This window comes from Scyliorhinus canicula, chromosome 6 (assembly GCF_902713615.1).
Source record: "Scyliorhinus canicula chromosome 6, sScyCan1.1, whole genome shotgun sequence".
Lineage (NCBI taxonomy): Eukaryota > Metazoa > Chordata > Chondrichthyes > Carcharhiniformes > Scyliorhinidae > Scyliorhinus > Scyliorhinus canicula.
The window spans coordinates 83,787,511-83,804,453 of NC_052151.1; the positions used below are offsets into that span (position 1 = coordinate 83,787,511).

Genomic DNA, 16,943 nt, shown 5'->3' on the forward strand with positions numbered 1-16,943 from the left:
ACACTAAAGTAGCATTCAATTGAACATGATTGTGCCACATTTATACACCAGGTAAATAAACTTGAATGCATTGATATTTGCAAGAAAAACAAAAGGGGTCTGTAAAAAGGATAGTGGAAGGGGAGAGAACCAGCAAAGGTGCATCGAGCTGGGTGGCATCTTTGAATTCTGTAGAATTAGATGTTTCAGTGAATTCGCAACCATACCTTTGCCAGTGCCATAGTATTAATATATTCCCAAAAGGGACATTCACCTTAAGAATATGGCACTTCGAAAGCTTTTTTTTAGGCCTTAGTTGTACAACCTTAAGTGTTTCATTTTTGTGTTTTACTTTTGTGATGGGCTGTTTGTGAGTTCAAAGAGAGAATTAGCATCTTGCAGAAAGGCCAAAACAGATGTAGAATACTGGATTGTTACGTGATCAACCATTCTCCTAATCGAATATGGGACACTGGAGAGAATTCTTCTGTGATTTTGTTTTCTTAGAAATGTTGGGAGAGTACGAATATTCCATCGTGACCCACATCTGCAATCGAATTCTCTATGCCTGTAATTAAAGTATTTTCGTGCCGCATTCAGCAGTCAAGACTATGCATGAAAAATTTGAGAGCATATGTCAGCGGACGTAAGCAAATTTTGTGAAGAGATATTTTTATTGTGTATGTATTATATATATCTATTTTTTTAGATATATTGTGGCTCATATGATGCAGCTGGAAAGTGTGTGGGGACTGTCTGCTTCCTGTGAGATTCATACAGGTGGTGGGGGAGGGACAGTGAAAGGGCGTCGCACCCACTTCCTTTGTCGTACATCGTGACATACTGTAATCCAGCAGCCCTTTACAAGGTTGATTCTTTTTGTGGTAGCTTCTCACTGCTACTGATTTGCCTGTCGTAGGTGTGTGACTAAACTTGCGGTTAAATATACCCGCTTTGGTTTGAAGGTCTGAAACCTATCTTGAATGTTGCATTCCCACTTCAGCCTTCACAATTTTTCCATAACCTCTCAAATTAAAATGCTAAAAGTTAAAATTGAGCTAAACTGTACACTGTATAAGTTTTTAAAAACCCACAAGAAATAGGAACAGGAGTAGACCATATAGCTTGTCGATCCTGCTGTGCCATTCAGTACAATAATGGCTGATCTTGAGCTTTAACTCTACTCTCCTGCCCACTCCCCATATCCGTCGATTCCCTTAGAGACCAAGAAGTCTATTCCAGCCTTGAATGTATTCAACGATGGAGCATACACAACCCTTTGGGGTAGAGAATTCCAAAGATTCACAACCCTTTCAATGAAGTAATGTCTCCTCATCTGTCTTAAATGATCGGTCCCTTTTCTTGACAATGTGCTCCCGTATTTTAGATTCCCTGATCAGTGGGAACAATCTCTCAACATCCACCCTGTCAAGCCCCTTCAAAATTTTGTATGATCATCCCTCATTCCTCCACACTCTGGATTATATAGGCCCAATTTCCTCAGCCTTTCATCTTGGTAGTGAATCCTCACTGTGTCGCCTCCAATACGAATGTATTCTTTCTTTAATGTGGAGAAAAAATTTTCACACTGTATTCCAGGTGTGTTCTCAAAACCCTGTACAATTGTAGCAGATTTCTTTGTTCCTGTACTCCAATCTCCTTGCAATAAAGGCTGACATGTCGTTTGCCTTCCGAATTGCTTGCTGCACCTGCATGTTAACTTTGGACAAGCATTCCCAAGTCTCTATGAACAACAACAACTATAGGTTTCACAGCTTTTTAAAAAAGGATTCTGCTTTTATACTCTTACAGTCAAGTAACTTCACACTTCCCTCCATTATACTCCATCTGCCATTTTGTTGCTCGATCACTTAACCTGTCTATATCTCTTTGCAGTCTCCGTGTCCTCCACAGCTCACCTTTCCGCCTAGCTCGATTTAATCAATTTAATACATTACTCTTGTATCTTTATCTAAGACATTAGTAAAGATTGAAAATAGCTGATGCACTGATCATTGCGACGCTCCATGATTCTCTGCCAACAGAGTATGCACTGTTTAAGCATATACTCTGCTTTCTATCTATTAACCAATCCTCTATCTATGTGAAAATATATCCCCCGTCTCCATGAATCCTTATCTTGTCTATTAACCGTTTGTGTGGCACCTTATCTAATGTTTTTGGAAATCCAGGTATACTACATCTACTGATTCCCCTTTATTAATTTACCAGTTACATCCTAAAAAAAGACTTTCCCTTTAGTAAAACCATGTTGACTTGTTCTAATCATACTATGTCTTTCTAAAAGCAGTTCATTAATAATAGGTGAAAGCATTTTCCCAGTGAGTGATGTTGGGCCAGATGACCAGTACTTCTCTGTTTTTCTCTCCTTCCTTGTAAAGCTAACTCTGAATCTGATGGGATCATTTCCATCCAAGCAATTTTGTGAAGAAATCTTAGAAATGTTACATTATTGCAGTTACTTGATTTACCTGTGATGTGGAGATGCCGGCATTGGACTGGGGTGAGCACAGTAAGAAGTCTGACAACACCAGGTTAAAATCCAACAGGTTTGTTTCAAACACTAGCTTTCGGAACACTGCTCCTTCCTCAGGTGAATGAAGAGGTATGTTTCAGAAACATATATATAGACAAATTCAGAGATAATGCTTAGAATGCGAGCATTTGCAGGTAATTAAGTCTTTACAGACTTAAAGACATACCTCTTCATTCACCTGAGGAAGGAGCAGTGCTCCGAGAGCTAGTGTTTGAAACAAACCTGTTGGACTTTAACCTGGTGGTGATTTACCTGGAATACAAACACTGCTGGATTATTTTCCGAACAGGAATTTCACCTGGGTGACAGTTTGGGGAGATATTTATTGGTATATTCATCATTAAATATGGGCAGCATGGTAGCACAGTGGGTAGCACAATGATTTCACAGCACCAGGGTCCCGGGTCACTGTCTGTGCGGAGACTGCACGTCCTCCCCCTGTGTGCGTGGGTTTCCTCCGGGTGCTCCGGTTTCCTCCCACAGTCCAAAGATGTGCATGGTTAGGTAGATTGCTAAATTATCCTCGTGTGTCCAAAAAAGGTAAGGCGGGGTTACGGGACTAGGGTGGAAGTGTGGGGATAGGGTGGAGGTATGGGCTTAGGTAGAGTGCTCTTTCCAAGGGCTGGTGTTGACTCGATGGGCCGAATGTCCTCCTTCTGCACGGTAAATTCTGTGAAGTAGGATGACCAAATGTTCTTGTTTTCCAGGGACAGTCACTGGATGGTGATTATGGGGGACCCAGGCAAACTATATACTCAGAAGAATCCCTGGTTCTAAAAACTTGTCCCCAAATACTCCAACTTTTAATTTCTGATATTGTAATATGTCTAATGCATTAAAGTGTGCTGTGTAAATTGCCTTGGATAATGGTGTCTGCTAAATGTCTTAATAATAATCAGATGTATACATGATATATATCATTAATTATTATTTTAATCTTGATTATTAGTTTCCAATATCATATTTTCACCATCACTAAATTCACCTATTTCCACCTTAGTAACGCCACCCGATTCACTCCTGTCTGAGCTCATCTGTTGTTGAAATCCCCATTCATGCCGTTGTTACCTCTAGACTTGACTGGTGCATTCTCCCACATTCTACTGTTTGCAAACTTGAGATCATCCAAAACACTGCTACCCCGTCTTAATTCGCACAATGTCGTGTTCAACCAGCAATCCTGTGTTCACTGACTTACATTGGCTACCAGTCAAGCAATGGCTTGATTTAAAAATTTTAATTCTTGTTTCTAAATCACTCATGGTCTCACTCGGCCCTCCCTATTTCTGTAATCTCCTCCAGCCCCACAATCTTCCAAGATATTTGCATTCCTCTAATTCTGGTTTCATATGAATCCCTGCTGTTAGTCACACCTCTGCTGGTCCTGCACCTTCAGTTGCTTAGGTCCAAAATTTTTTGATGCCATTCTTGCAACTCTCCATCTTTTCCCCTCGCTCTTCTCCTTTGAGATATCTGACCTAATATTTCCTCATATGGCTCGGTGTCATATCTTGTTTCATAATGCTCCTGCTAAGCATCTTGGGATCTTTCATTATGTTAAAGATGCCATACAATTGCAGGTTGTTGTATTATTACCACTAACTAATCATAAATGGTACACCACGATTGCAGTTGCCATAGCTTTAACATTGACTGAATGGCCGGTGATGTAGTAGAACACATGCATGGTTTAAGTTTTGGTGAAAGGTGAAAATGACATTGTTGAAAAAGTGTAATTGTTAATTAACAAACATTTTCAAAAAGATTTTCCATATTTTGATCAACTGGAAAGGCAACATCAGTATTCAATATGTCAGTCAGCATTTTCCATTTTGAATAGAGACAGAGCATTTCTAAAAGAACATGAATGTACACTGAACTCAAAACTGCTCTTCCAGAATGTGCTACTTTGAGCAGTTTTCCTTATTATTTTAGCGAGAAGTTGAGTGAACAGTGACTAGGGCACATAGACAGTGGATGTAAAAAGTTAATATTCCTGAACCGTGTTATTGCATTATTTATAAATGGTATCAATCTATTTCAATAGTGTGAAGTCACATGTGTGTTAATTTTGTGGACATTTGTTTTGTAGTGTAAATGTGAAACAATTACAATGTAGGCTGCTACAGTTTTGCTACATTGTGGAACTCACATTTTCCATCTTGGCTACTTTGCCATAGTCTTACTTGTCTGTCCCTGGATTCAATTTAGAAAATATATGGGGCTGGGTTTTCCGTTCCTGAGGTTAAGTGCCAATGCCAATGGAGGATCCATGCTCTTTCATGATGGGAAGATGGGCGCAAAACCCTGACCGATTCCAGTACCGGTGAGGGTTTAGCACCAACACCACGTGAAACACCCGCGGAACACGAGGAAAGCGGTCGGAAAACCACAGGGTCCCATATAGCACATGCGCAGGGCTGACAGCTGCGGCTGCCTACAACTCCCACATGCACTGGTCGCGCCGGAAAAAATGTTGCCGGCCGTGCTGGACTGCGTACCTATCCACCCGGACCCCACAGCCCACCCCCTGGCCATCCCCCACCACACCCCCAGCCCTGGCAGAAGCCCCAGGGCAGCAGCACGGATCTCGACCAAGCGTAGTGGCGCTGGACACTGTTCGCACGCCCTCTCTCTCTCTCCCCGCAGCCGGTACGCCAGTATCCAGACGTGGCCCGCGCGTTCGGGAACCCGGCCCATCTGGGGCGGAGCATCGCGGGTGGGCTGGCTGATGATGTACCAAAGGCTTTGCGACTGCGCGCGGCGCGTGTCCCAATGACACCAATTTGGAGGGGGCAGAGTATCGAGACCCGGCATCAACCTGGCGCCTGCCCCAATTCAGGTGTCAGGAGCCATTCTCTGCTCGATCACGTTCCCGGTTTTGCCTTCAGGCTAGGGAGAATCCCGCCCACGGTTCCTGTATTGTTAAGTTTTCAGACCACTTTGTAATAGTTTAGAAGTCACAACTCTTTTTTTTTTTACTTGATGTTGCTCATTATCGGATCAGGAACAAAAAAAAAAGTAAAAGAATAATCTTGTTCAGGTTATGCACTACTATTTATTCAAGACCACTTGTAGGGCAAAATTGTAATGAATCTGACTTGAACTTGGACAGTCCTGCTGGCTAATTTATTTTAATCCAATTTGTCCATACACCGGAGATAAAAGCATATATAAATTAGAATTGTTAAGCTGTCTGGTAGAATCTACAGTGTTATTGTTCAACAGTTATATATGAACAGTGTACTATATGGGTATACACCTTATGTATTCAATGTATGAATCCTAACATGAAATTATGCTGCAGACACATGGAAGTTTAAAAAGTGTATTTGTTTACCAAATGTATTGGAGAGTGCAGTATTCTTCCTTTCAGGAACAGATAGTTAATGGACAACATAAACATTTTGGCTCGTCTAGTTTGTGATCTCCTGAAGCAATCACGTTTTAAGTCGCCATTGGCTACCATGTGATTAACTGAGGTGAAATATTTTTGCAGGGGTGTGATACATTACAGTTCATGATATAATACATTCATTCATATTTACCATTTGGATACAGAACATCTGTAACAAGTTCCTTTAAATATATTCCAGGTAAAAACTAAATATACATCCCAATAAAGAAGCAATAACAGTGCCATGTCTGGTGTAGATTGCTTCATCACATTCTCAGGATATCTCAGAATGGTTTACATCCAGGGAAGTACTTTTTGAAGTGTAGTCAACATTATTATGAGTAACTCTATTTACTGCATTTTAAGTTTTGAAGTTCAAATTTTATATTTTACTATTACTCTGCTAAAGTTTCTAATATATTTAAAAGTTAGCTCCCTATCGGTAGCCTATCCCCACAATGCAAGGGTGTCCATTTTGTGATAATTCCTTCAATTTGCAAAGGATATTATCAACCTCGCTAGAGAATTGATTTTTAATAACTACTTTTCTGCAATTGGAGTATTCTGAAATATCATAAGTAAAATTTTATACTTGTGTTGTTATTTGCATATCATTAGGCACCCTGGTTGGATTCTCCAGTCGCCGACGGTGAAATCGGGTTTGGCGATTGGCCGCAGTGTCACCGTTTGTGCCGAAATTGGGGGCGATGCCGCTTTTGTGATGCTCCGTCCCCTCGAGAACGGCATACTCGCAGACTAGGCTGCACGCCACCTGAGGCCCTGCCCTAATACTCCACCCACAATGGGCCAAGTTCCTGACGGCGGGAATCACTTATCCTTTTTATTTTCATCAACCTGACGTGGAGGCTGCGGACTGAGTCCAGCAGCGCCACAGTCGTGTGGGAGCTGTTCCATGGGCGGGAGGAGGGGATGCAGGGGGGGGGGGTTGTGGCGGTGGCTTTGGCGGGGGCTGGGGGCACTGGTGGGGGTTGGTCCAAGGGTGGCGAGTCTGGTAAGGGGGGGGGGGGCAGGTTTTGACAGACCGCGTCTGCACGCGGCCGGCACCGTGTTGCACGGCGTGGGCGCTGCAGACCCGGCAATTCACCAGCTGTATCTGCAGGTAAAGCCGGCTTTACGCTGCGTACCTGCTAGCCTCCCAGACGGAAGATCGGTGCAGCTTTGGCGTCGTTTTTTCGGGTGTAAAATGCCACTGTTACCACACTGGCGTCAGCACTTAGTCTTCAAATCGGAGAATCCAGCCCCCTATTTTGGGCAGCTGATGTAACAGCTTGGAATCCTAAAGGGGAGATGACAAAGACCTTCAACACGCTGTCTCACACAGCTGGGAAAGTTCAACACTGACCCAGCAGAACCTGAGTACTGAATTTTAGCCTTGCAGTCTGAGTGAACAGATTCCACAGAATGGAGTGGTTGCCGATAGTTCTCATCATTCTTATTGAAGGAATGGCCCCTGACTGCTTGTGACAGGGTGGGTTTCCACAGGGGTCTGGGAAAATGACTTAAAAATATGTGACTGTCTTCCGCCAGCTGGGAATATGCTATCCATCTGATTGTCAAGAAATTAAGTTGAAGGAACAATTGGAAAATGCTCAACTTTTACAGTAGATCTCTGCAAAGGATTCTCTTTCTTGCCAAAGAGTGCCGTTAAGTTTGTTTTCTAAAATTCAAGGACCGCTAAAGCATATGGAACTGCAGAGGAAAACTTGAGAGGAATTTCCAGCGGTTGCAGGTGTTGGGTTATTTCTAAAAAGTGTTTGATGGATAGAAACTCACAGCGAATTTTCACTGCAACAGTTTCTGCATTGTCTTCGGTTCTAGAATATCAAATTCGGAAGTGTTGTTGTTTATTTTCAGGTCAAGTGAGTCAGCATGAGAGTGCTACAGCAGAATGCAGAGTTTTGCATGCTACAAATAAAGCTTCTGTGCATGATTCATAATGATTTTGAAATACAGTTCCTTGCAAACAAATACGATTGTCTTTTGGCCAATTGTCAGGTATGCAGAAAATCAGCTCCAAATGCAGCCGGTGCTTTTCACAAGTCATGTCTTGACTTTGCCCCATGTCAAACGCCCGGTGCTGCCAGAGTGACGTTTAACCAGTTTTTGTAAGCCATTTGTACCTTGTGATATGATTACAATATTTATCTAATTCTCTTGGCATTTGCTCATATTGTCAACTTGGTAATGACAGTGATTTTTTAAAATGTTTGTTCCATTCCCTTACTCCCTTCCCCTAATGAAGGAGCTGATTCATACTGGCATGCAGATTTATGGGTGTTACCAGCTCTTCAGTACCTCACTTAAGTGGTCGTTCTCCATGTCTAAGTCATGGAAATGTAAGTTAGCAATTTATTCAATCACCGGGTGCAGCTTTGTCAGACTGATTACAGTCCTCATCCGATAACCACATACACTTTCTATTAGAGATCAGCAGGTAATGACCCAGAGCAGGAATAATGACAGTTCATCCTTCCTCTTCTTTAGCAAAGTTCAGTAGAGGAGATGTGGAACACAGTTAACGGCATAACACTAAACACCCAAGATAAATACATATATAAACATGAGCAAGTGAAGACAAGCTGGATTCTTCCGCCCCAGTCGCCGCACGATCGCCAGGGGTGAGATACGGGCAATGGAAAAGTCCATTGACCTCAGGCAGGATTGATAGAATCATACAATTTACAGTGCAGAAGGAGGCCATTTGGCTCATTAAGTCTGCACCGGCCCTTAAGCCCCCACCCCATCCCATGCCCGTAACCCAGTAACCCCACCTAACCTTTTTGGACATTAAAGGAAATTTAGCATGGCCAATCCATCTAAACTGCACAACTTTGGACTGTGGGAGGAAACCGGAGCACCCGGAGGAAACCCACGCAGACACTGGGAAGAACGTGCAGACTCCGCACAGACAGTGACCCAAGCAGGGAATCGAACCTGGGACCCTGGAGCTGTGAAGCAACATTGCTAACCACCCGATTCTCCGGTCATGGGGCGGGGGCCGCCGGAGTATCCTGCCCAAAAGATGTATGCCATTAAATAAATGGATAAATAGAAGCAAAATAATCCTGATAAGGGACCTGTCCAAAGAAAGCATAGAAGGAGGCCATTTGGCCCATTGTGCCCATGGTGGGTAGAGCTATCCAATTAAGCTTTCTCCCTTGTTCTTTCTGTAAAACCCTGTAAGATGAGCGTGAGGTCAGGTGCAATTCCTGGATCTGGTATGTCTCTCTTGTGGGGACCATGAATTGGATTCACTTTGAATTAGTTTTTGGAGCAGACAAGGAGCTGGATTAGTGGTTCACCCCTGTCCACACTCTGAGCTCTGGCTTTGTAACTCTGATAAAGTAATTTAAAAAAAAAATTCAAGTATTTCTACAACTCTCTTGTTATCTTTGAATCTGCTTCCCCGGCCTTTAGATGCAGTACATTCTACAACACAACAACTCACTTGAATTTTAAAAAATGTTTTTCTCGTATCACCTTTCGTCCTTTTACCAGTCAACTTAAATCTGTGACTTCTGACACCTTTTTCCGACACTGAAAATCTTTTTAAAAAAAATTACTTGATCAAAAGCGCTAAGGTTTAAAACACTGTGATCAAATCTTCTTCTAATCTTCTCTACTTTAAAGAGAGCTGCACCAGCTTCTTCGGTCTACCCACATAACTGAAGCTCCTGGACTTGGTAGCATTATTTCTAGTAAATCTTTTCTGCGCCCCCTCTGAGGCCTTGAGATAGTTTCTAAAGTATGGTGTGTAGAATTAAATGCAAAATTCCACCAGGACTTAAGTGTTTTCCAAACGTTTACTCTAACCTTCCTGCTTTCGCACTCAACATTCGAAGGCAAATGCAATGTGGGAGTTCAGGGACGCGGCCGATGCCCCTGACTCCTTCATGTGCAGGAAGTGTGTCCAGCTGCAGCTCCTGTTAGACCGCATGACGGCTCTGGAGCTTCGGATGGACTCACTTTGGAGCATCCGCGATGCTGAGTGGGTTGTGGATAGCACGTTCCGTGAGTTGGTCACACCGCAGATTAGGACTGGTGAGGGAGACAGGGAATGGGTGACCAAAAGGCAGAGAAAGAGCAGGAAGGCAGTGCAAGTGTCCCCTGCGGTCATCTCCCTCCAAAATAGGTATACCGTTTTGGATACTGTTGGGGGAGATGACTCACCAGGGGAAGGCAGTAGTAGCCAGGCTCATGGCACCGTGGCTGGCTCTGCTGCACAGAAGGGCAGGACAAAGACTGGCAGGGCTATCGTCATAGGGGATTCAATCGTAAGGGGAGTAGACAGGCGTTTCTGTGGTCGAAAACGAGACTCCCGAATGGTATGTTGCCTCCCAGGTGCACGGGTCAGGGATGTCTCAGATCGGCTGCAGGATATATTGAAGGGGGAGGGTGGACAGACAGTTGTCGTGGTGCATATAGGCACCACCAATATAGGTAAAAAACGGGATGAGATCCTATAATCAGAATTTAGGGAGTTAGGAGATAAGTTAAAAACCAGTGCCATGAAACAGTCAGAGTAGAAATTTAAGAATAGTCAGAATGAATACGTGGCTTGAGAGATGGTGCAGGAGGGAGGGGTTCAGATTTTTGGGACATTGGAACCGGTTCTGGGGGCGGTGGGACCATTACAAATCGGATGGTCTACATCTGGGCAGGACCGGAACCAATGTCCTCGGAGGTGCTTTTGCTAACACTGTTGGGGAGGTTTTAAACTAATGTGGCAGGGGGATGGGAACCAGATTAGGAGGTTAGAGGTCAGTAAAGAGGAAGCAACTAAAGCCAGTAAGGTACTGGATAATAAACTCAATGTGACTAAGGGGACGAGTAGACAGGGAAGAGATGATGATCGCAAAGGGACAGGTGGTCTGAGGTGCATTTGTTTTAATGCGAGAAGTATAGCAGGTAATTACCTGGGAATATGATGTTATTGGTATTACTGAGACTTGGTTGAGGGATGGGCAAGACTGGCAACTAAATATCCCAGGGTATAGATGCTTCAGGAGGGATAGAGAGGGAGGTAAAAGGGGTGGAGGAGTTGCATTACTGGTCAGAGATGATCTCACAGCTGTGATTAAGGGGGGCACGATGGAGGATTCAAACACTGAGGCAATATGGATAGAGCTAAGAAATAGGAAGGGTGCAGTAACATTGTTAGGACTTTACTATAGGCCTCCCAAAAGCGTGAAGTAGAGGTACAAATATGTAGACAGATTACAGAAGAATGTAGGAGCAATTGGGTGGTTGTGATGGGAGATTTTAACTTCCCCAACATTGAATGGGACTCATGTAGTGTTGGAGGCGTAGATGGAGCAGAATTTGTAAGGAACATCCAGGAGAGTTTTTTAGAGCAGTATGTAAATAGTCCAACTCAGGAAGGGGCCATACTGGACCTGGTATTGGGGAATGATCCCGGCCAGGTGGTTGACGTTTCAGTCGGCGATTACTTTGGGAATAGCGATCACAATTCCATAAGTTTTAGAATACTCATGGACAAAGACGAGAGTGGTCCAAAAGGAAGAGTGCTAAATTAGGGAAAGGCCAACTATAACTAAATTCGGCAGGAGCTCGGGAATGTGGATTGGGAGTAGCTCTTGAAGGGTAAATCCACATTTGAAATGTGGGAGTTTTTTAAGAAAAGGTTGATTAGAGTGCAGGACAGACATGTCCCTGTGAAAATGAGAGATAGAAATGGCAAGATTAGGGAACCATGGATGATGGGTGGAATTGTGAGACTAGCTAAGATGAAAAAGGAAGCATGCATAAGATCGTGGCGACTCAAAACTGATGAAGCTTTGGAGGAATATTGGGAAAGTAGGACAAATTTCAAACGCACAATAAAGAAGGCTAAAAGGGGTCATGAAATATCTTTGGCTAACAGGGATAAGGAAAATCCCAAAGCCTTTTATTCATACATAAGGAGCAAGAGGGTAACTAGAGAAAGGATTAGCCCACTCAAAGACAAAAGAGGGAATTTATGTGTGGAGTCAGAAGAAATGAGTGAGATTCTTAATGAGTACTTTGCATCAGTATTCACCAAGGAGAGGGACATGATGGATGTTGAGGCTAGGGATAGATGTTTAAATACTCTAGGTCATTTCGGCATAAGGAAGGGGGAGGTTTTGGGTATTCTAAAAGGCATTAAGGTGGACAAGTCCCCAGGTCCGGATGGGATCTATCCCAGGTTACTGAGGGAAACGAGGGACGAAATCGCTGGGGCCTTAACAGATATCTTTGCAGCATCCTTGAGCACGGGTGAGGTCCCGGAGGACTGGAGAATTGCTAATGTTGTCCTTTTGTTTAAGAAGGGTAGCAGGGATAATCCAGGGAATTATAGACCTGTGAGCTTGACGTCAATGGTAGGCAAACTGTTGGAGAAGATACTGAGGGATAGGATCTATTCACATTTGGAAGAAAATAGACTTATCAGCGATAGGCAGCATGGTTTTGTGCAGGGAAGTTCATGTCTTACAAATCTAATAGAATTCTTTGAGGAGGTGACAAAGTTAATTGATGAGGGAAGGGCTGTAGATGTCATATACATGGACTTCAGTAAAGCATTTGATCAAGTTTCCCATGGCAGGTTGATGGACAAAGTGAAGTCGTATGGGTTCAGGGTGTACTAGCTAGATGGATAAAGAACTGGCTGGGCAACAGGAGACAGAGAGTACTGGTGGAAGGGAGTGTCTCAAAATGGAGAAAGGTGACTAGTGGTGTTCCACAGGGATCCGTGCTCGGACCACTTTTGTTTGTGATATACATAAATGATCTGAATGAAGGTATAAGTGGTCTGATGAGCAAGTTTGCAGATGGTACTAAGATTGGTGGAGTTGCAGATAGCGAGGCGGACTGTCAGGATACAGCAAAATATGGATAGATTGGAGAGTTGGGCAGAGAAATGGCAGATGGAGTTCAATCCAGGCAAATGCGAGGTGATGCATTTTGGAAGATCTAACTCGAGAGCAGACTATAAGGTCAATGGAAGAGTCCTGGAGAACATTAATGTACAGAGAGATCTGGGAGTTCAGGTCCATTGTACCCTGAAGGTGGCAAGCAGGTCAATAGAGTGGTCAAGAAGGCATATAGCATGCTTGCCTTCATCGGACGGGGTATTGAGTACGAGAGTCGGCAGGTCATGTTACAGTTGTATCGGACTTTTGTTAGGCCGCATTTGGAATACTGCGTGCAGTTCTGGTTGCCACATTACCAGAAGGATGTGGATGCTTTAGAGAGGGTGCAGAGGAGGTTCACCAGGATGTTGCCTGGTATGGAGGGTGCTAGCTATGAAGAAAGGTTGAGTAGATTAGGATTTTTTTCACTGGAAAGACGGAAGTTGAGGGGAGACCTGATTGAAGTCTACAAAATTATGAGAGGTATGGACAGGGTGGATAGCAACGAGCTTTTTCCAAGAGTGGGGGTGTCAATTACAAGGGGTCACGATTTCAAGGTGAGAGGGGGAAAGTTTAAGGGAGATGTGCGTGGAAAGTTTTTTACGCAGAGGGTGGTGGGTGCCTGGAATGCTTTGCCAGCAGAGGTGGTAGAGGCGGGCACGATAGCATCATTTAAGATGCCTCTGGACAGATATATGAACGGGTGGGGAACAGAGAGAAGTAGACCTTGGAAAATAGACAACAGGTTTAGATAAAGGATCTGGATAGGCGCAGGCTGGGAGGGCCGAAGGGCCTGTTCCTGTGCTATAATTTTCTTTGTTCTTGTTCTTTGTTCTTTGTTCAATATGAGCATTCATGGCACGAGGGCTAGTATACAAGAGCAGGGATGTACTTCTGAGGCTATATAAGGCTCTGGTCAGACCCAATTTGGAGTATTGTGAACAGTTTTGGGTCCCGTATCTAAGGAAGGATGTGCTGGCCTTGGAAAGGGTCCAGTGGAGGTTCACAAAAATGATCCCTGGAATGAAGAGCTTGTTATATGAGGAGCGGTTGAGGACTCTGGTTCTGTACTTGGAGTTTCGAAGAATGAGGAGGGATCTTATTGAAACTTACAGAATACTGCGAGGCCTGGATATAGTGGATGTGGAGAAGATGTTTCCACTTGTAGGAAAAACTAGAACCCGAGATGACAGCCTCAAACTGAAGGGAAGATCCTTTAAAACTGAGATGAGGAGGAATTTCTTCAGCCGGAGGGTGGTGAATCTATGGAACTCTTTGCTGCAGAAGACTGTGGAGGCCAAGTCACTGAGTGTCTTTAAGACAGAGATAGATAGGTTCTTGATTAAGGAGGGGATCAGGAGTTATGGGGAGAAGTCATGAGAATGGGGATGAGAAACATATCAACCATATTTGAATGGCAGAGCAGACTCGATGGGTCGAATGGCCAAATTCTGCTCCTCTGTCTTATGGTTAATAAAGCCAAGATTTCTACGTGCTGTTTTAATACCCTTAAGAAATTGTCCCGCCAACCTCAACAATTTGTCCATATCAACCTCCCCGTCATTGTTTTGTCCCTGCACCTCCCTTGAAAGTTGTACTTTTAAAAAATTATTTACGATATGTGGGCGTTGCTGGTTAGACCTGCATTTATTGCCCATCCCTAGTAGTCCTTCAGAAGGTGGTGGTGAGTTGCTTTCTTGAACCAATGTACTGTTAGGGAGGGAGTTCCAGGATTTTGCCCCAGCGACAGTGAAGGAGCGGTGATATATATCCAAGTCAGGGTGGTGAGTGACGTGAAGGGGAACCTCCAGCTGGTGGGGTTCGCAGGTATCTGCTGCTCTTGTCCTTCTAGATGGTAGTAGTCATGGGTTTGGAAGGTATTGTCTAAGAAACCATGGTGATTTACTGTAGTTCAACTTGTAGATGATGCACACGGCTGCCACTGTCCGTCAGTGGTGGAGGGTTTCAATATCAGTGGAAGGGGGAGCAATCAAGCGCGATGCTTTGTCCTGAATGGTGTCAAGCTTCTTGAATGTTGTTATAGCTGCACTCATCCAGGCAAGCGGGGAGTATTCCATTACACTCCTACTTGTACCTTTTGGATAGTGGACAGGCTTTGGGGGGGTCAAATTAGGTAAATTAGTCATCGTAGAATTCCTAGTGCATTTATTTAATATTACTTATTCTCATTGTTTCTACCAAAATATATCACTTCACATTTCTCTGCAATAAATTTTATCTGCCATGCGTTTGCCCATTTTCTTAATTGTATACGTCATCCTGAAAATTGTTGTTATTCACCTCATTGCTTACTACATTCGTAAGATAAGACCATAAGATAGAGGAGCTGAATTAGGCCATTTGGCCCATCGAGTCTGCTCTGTCTTTTGTGTCATTTGCAAACTTTGAAATTATGCCCTGTGTACCAAAGTCCAGGTCATGGGAACAGAAACTGTCAGGGAAAGGCACAAATGAAAAGTGGAGCTTGTTCAAGGAACAAATACTGCGTGTCCTTGATAGGTATGTCCCTGTCAGGCAGGGAGGAAATGGCTGTGTGAGGGAACCATGGTTCACAAAAGAGGTTGAATGTCTTGTCAAGAGGAAAAAGGAAGCGTATGTAAGGATGAGGAAACAAGGTTCAGTTGGGTTGCTTGAGGGTTACAAGGTAGCAAGGAATGAGCTAAAAAAAAAGGGCTTTGGAGAGCTAGGAGGGGGTTGGGGAACTCCTTGGCGGGCCAGATAAAGGAAAACCCCAAGGCTTTTCACTCTTATGTGAGAAATAAAAGAATGACCAGGGTGAGGGTCGGGCTGGTCAAGGATAGTAGTGGGAACTTGTGCATGGAGTCAGAAGAAATAGGAGAGGCGTTGAATGAATACTTTTCTTCAGTGTTCACCAAGGAGAGGGGCCATGTTTTTGAGGATGAGTGTGTGATACAGATGGGTAGGCTGGAGGAGGTAGATGTTCTGAGGAAGGATGTAGTAGCAATTTTGAAAAACCTGAGGGTCGACAAGTCCTCTGGGCCAGATGGGATAAATCCAAGGATTCTTTGGGAGGCAAGGGATGAGATTGCAGAGCCTTTGGCTTTGATCTTTGGGTCCTCACTGTCACGGGGATAGTGCCGGAGGACTGGAGAGTGGCGAATGTTGTTCCTCTGTTCAAGAAAGGGAATAGGAATGACCCTGGTAATTATAGGCCAGTTAGTCTTTCTTCGGTGGTCGGTAAGTTAATGGAAAAGGTCCTGAAGGATAGGATTTATGACCATTTGGAAATATGCAGCTTAATCCGGGATAGTCAACACGGATTCGTGATGGGTAAGTCTTACAAATTTGCCTCACAAATTTGATTGAATTCTTTGAGGAGGTAACTAAATGTGTAGATGAAGGTAGAGCAGTTGATGTCGTATACATGGATTTTAGTAAGGCGTTTGATAAGGTTCCCCATGGTCGGCTCATGAAGAAAGTAAGGAGGTGTGGGATAGAGGGAAATTTGGCCAATTGAAAATGAAAATAAAAATCACTTATTGTCGCGAGAAGGCTTCAAATGAAGTTACTGTGAAAAGCCGCTAGTCACCACATCCAGCGCCTGTTCGGGGAGACTGTTACGGGAATCGAACCGTGTTGCTAGCCTGCTTGGTCTACTTTCAAAGCCAGCGATTTAGCCCTGTAACTGGCTATCACATAGAAGACAGAGGGTGGTGGTGGATGGAAATTTTTCAGACTGGAGACCAGTTACCAGCGGTGTTACACAGGGATCAGTGCTGGGTCCTCTGCTATTTATGATTTTTATCAATGACTTGGAGGAGGGGGCTGAAGGGTGGGTCAGTAAATTTGTTGATGACACCAAGATTGGTGGAGTAGTGGATGAGGTGGAGGGCTGTTGTAGGCTGCAAAGAGACATTAACAGGATGCAGAGCTGGGCCGAAAAATGGCAGATGGAGTTTAACCCTGATAAGTGCGAGATGATTCATTTTGGTAGAAAAAATTTGAATGCGGATTACAGGGTCAACGGCAGGGTTCTGAGGAATGTGGAGGAACAGAGAGATCTTGGGGTTCATGTCCACAGATCTCTTAAGGTTGCCACTCAAGTGGATAGAGC

The 16,943-nt window shown here is 43.9% G+C and overlaps 1 protein-coding gene across 2 annotated transcripts in view; it reads left to right on the forward strand.

Moving 5' to 3' along the window:
• bach2b (BTB and CNC homology 1, basic leucine zipper transcription factor 2b) overlaps window positions 1-16,943 on the forward strand; it is a 327,096-nt gene that overhangs the window by 17,312 nt on the left and 292,841 nt on the right. The gene's annotated exons all lie outside the window — the stretch shown is intronic.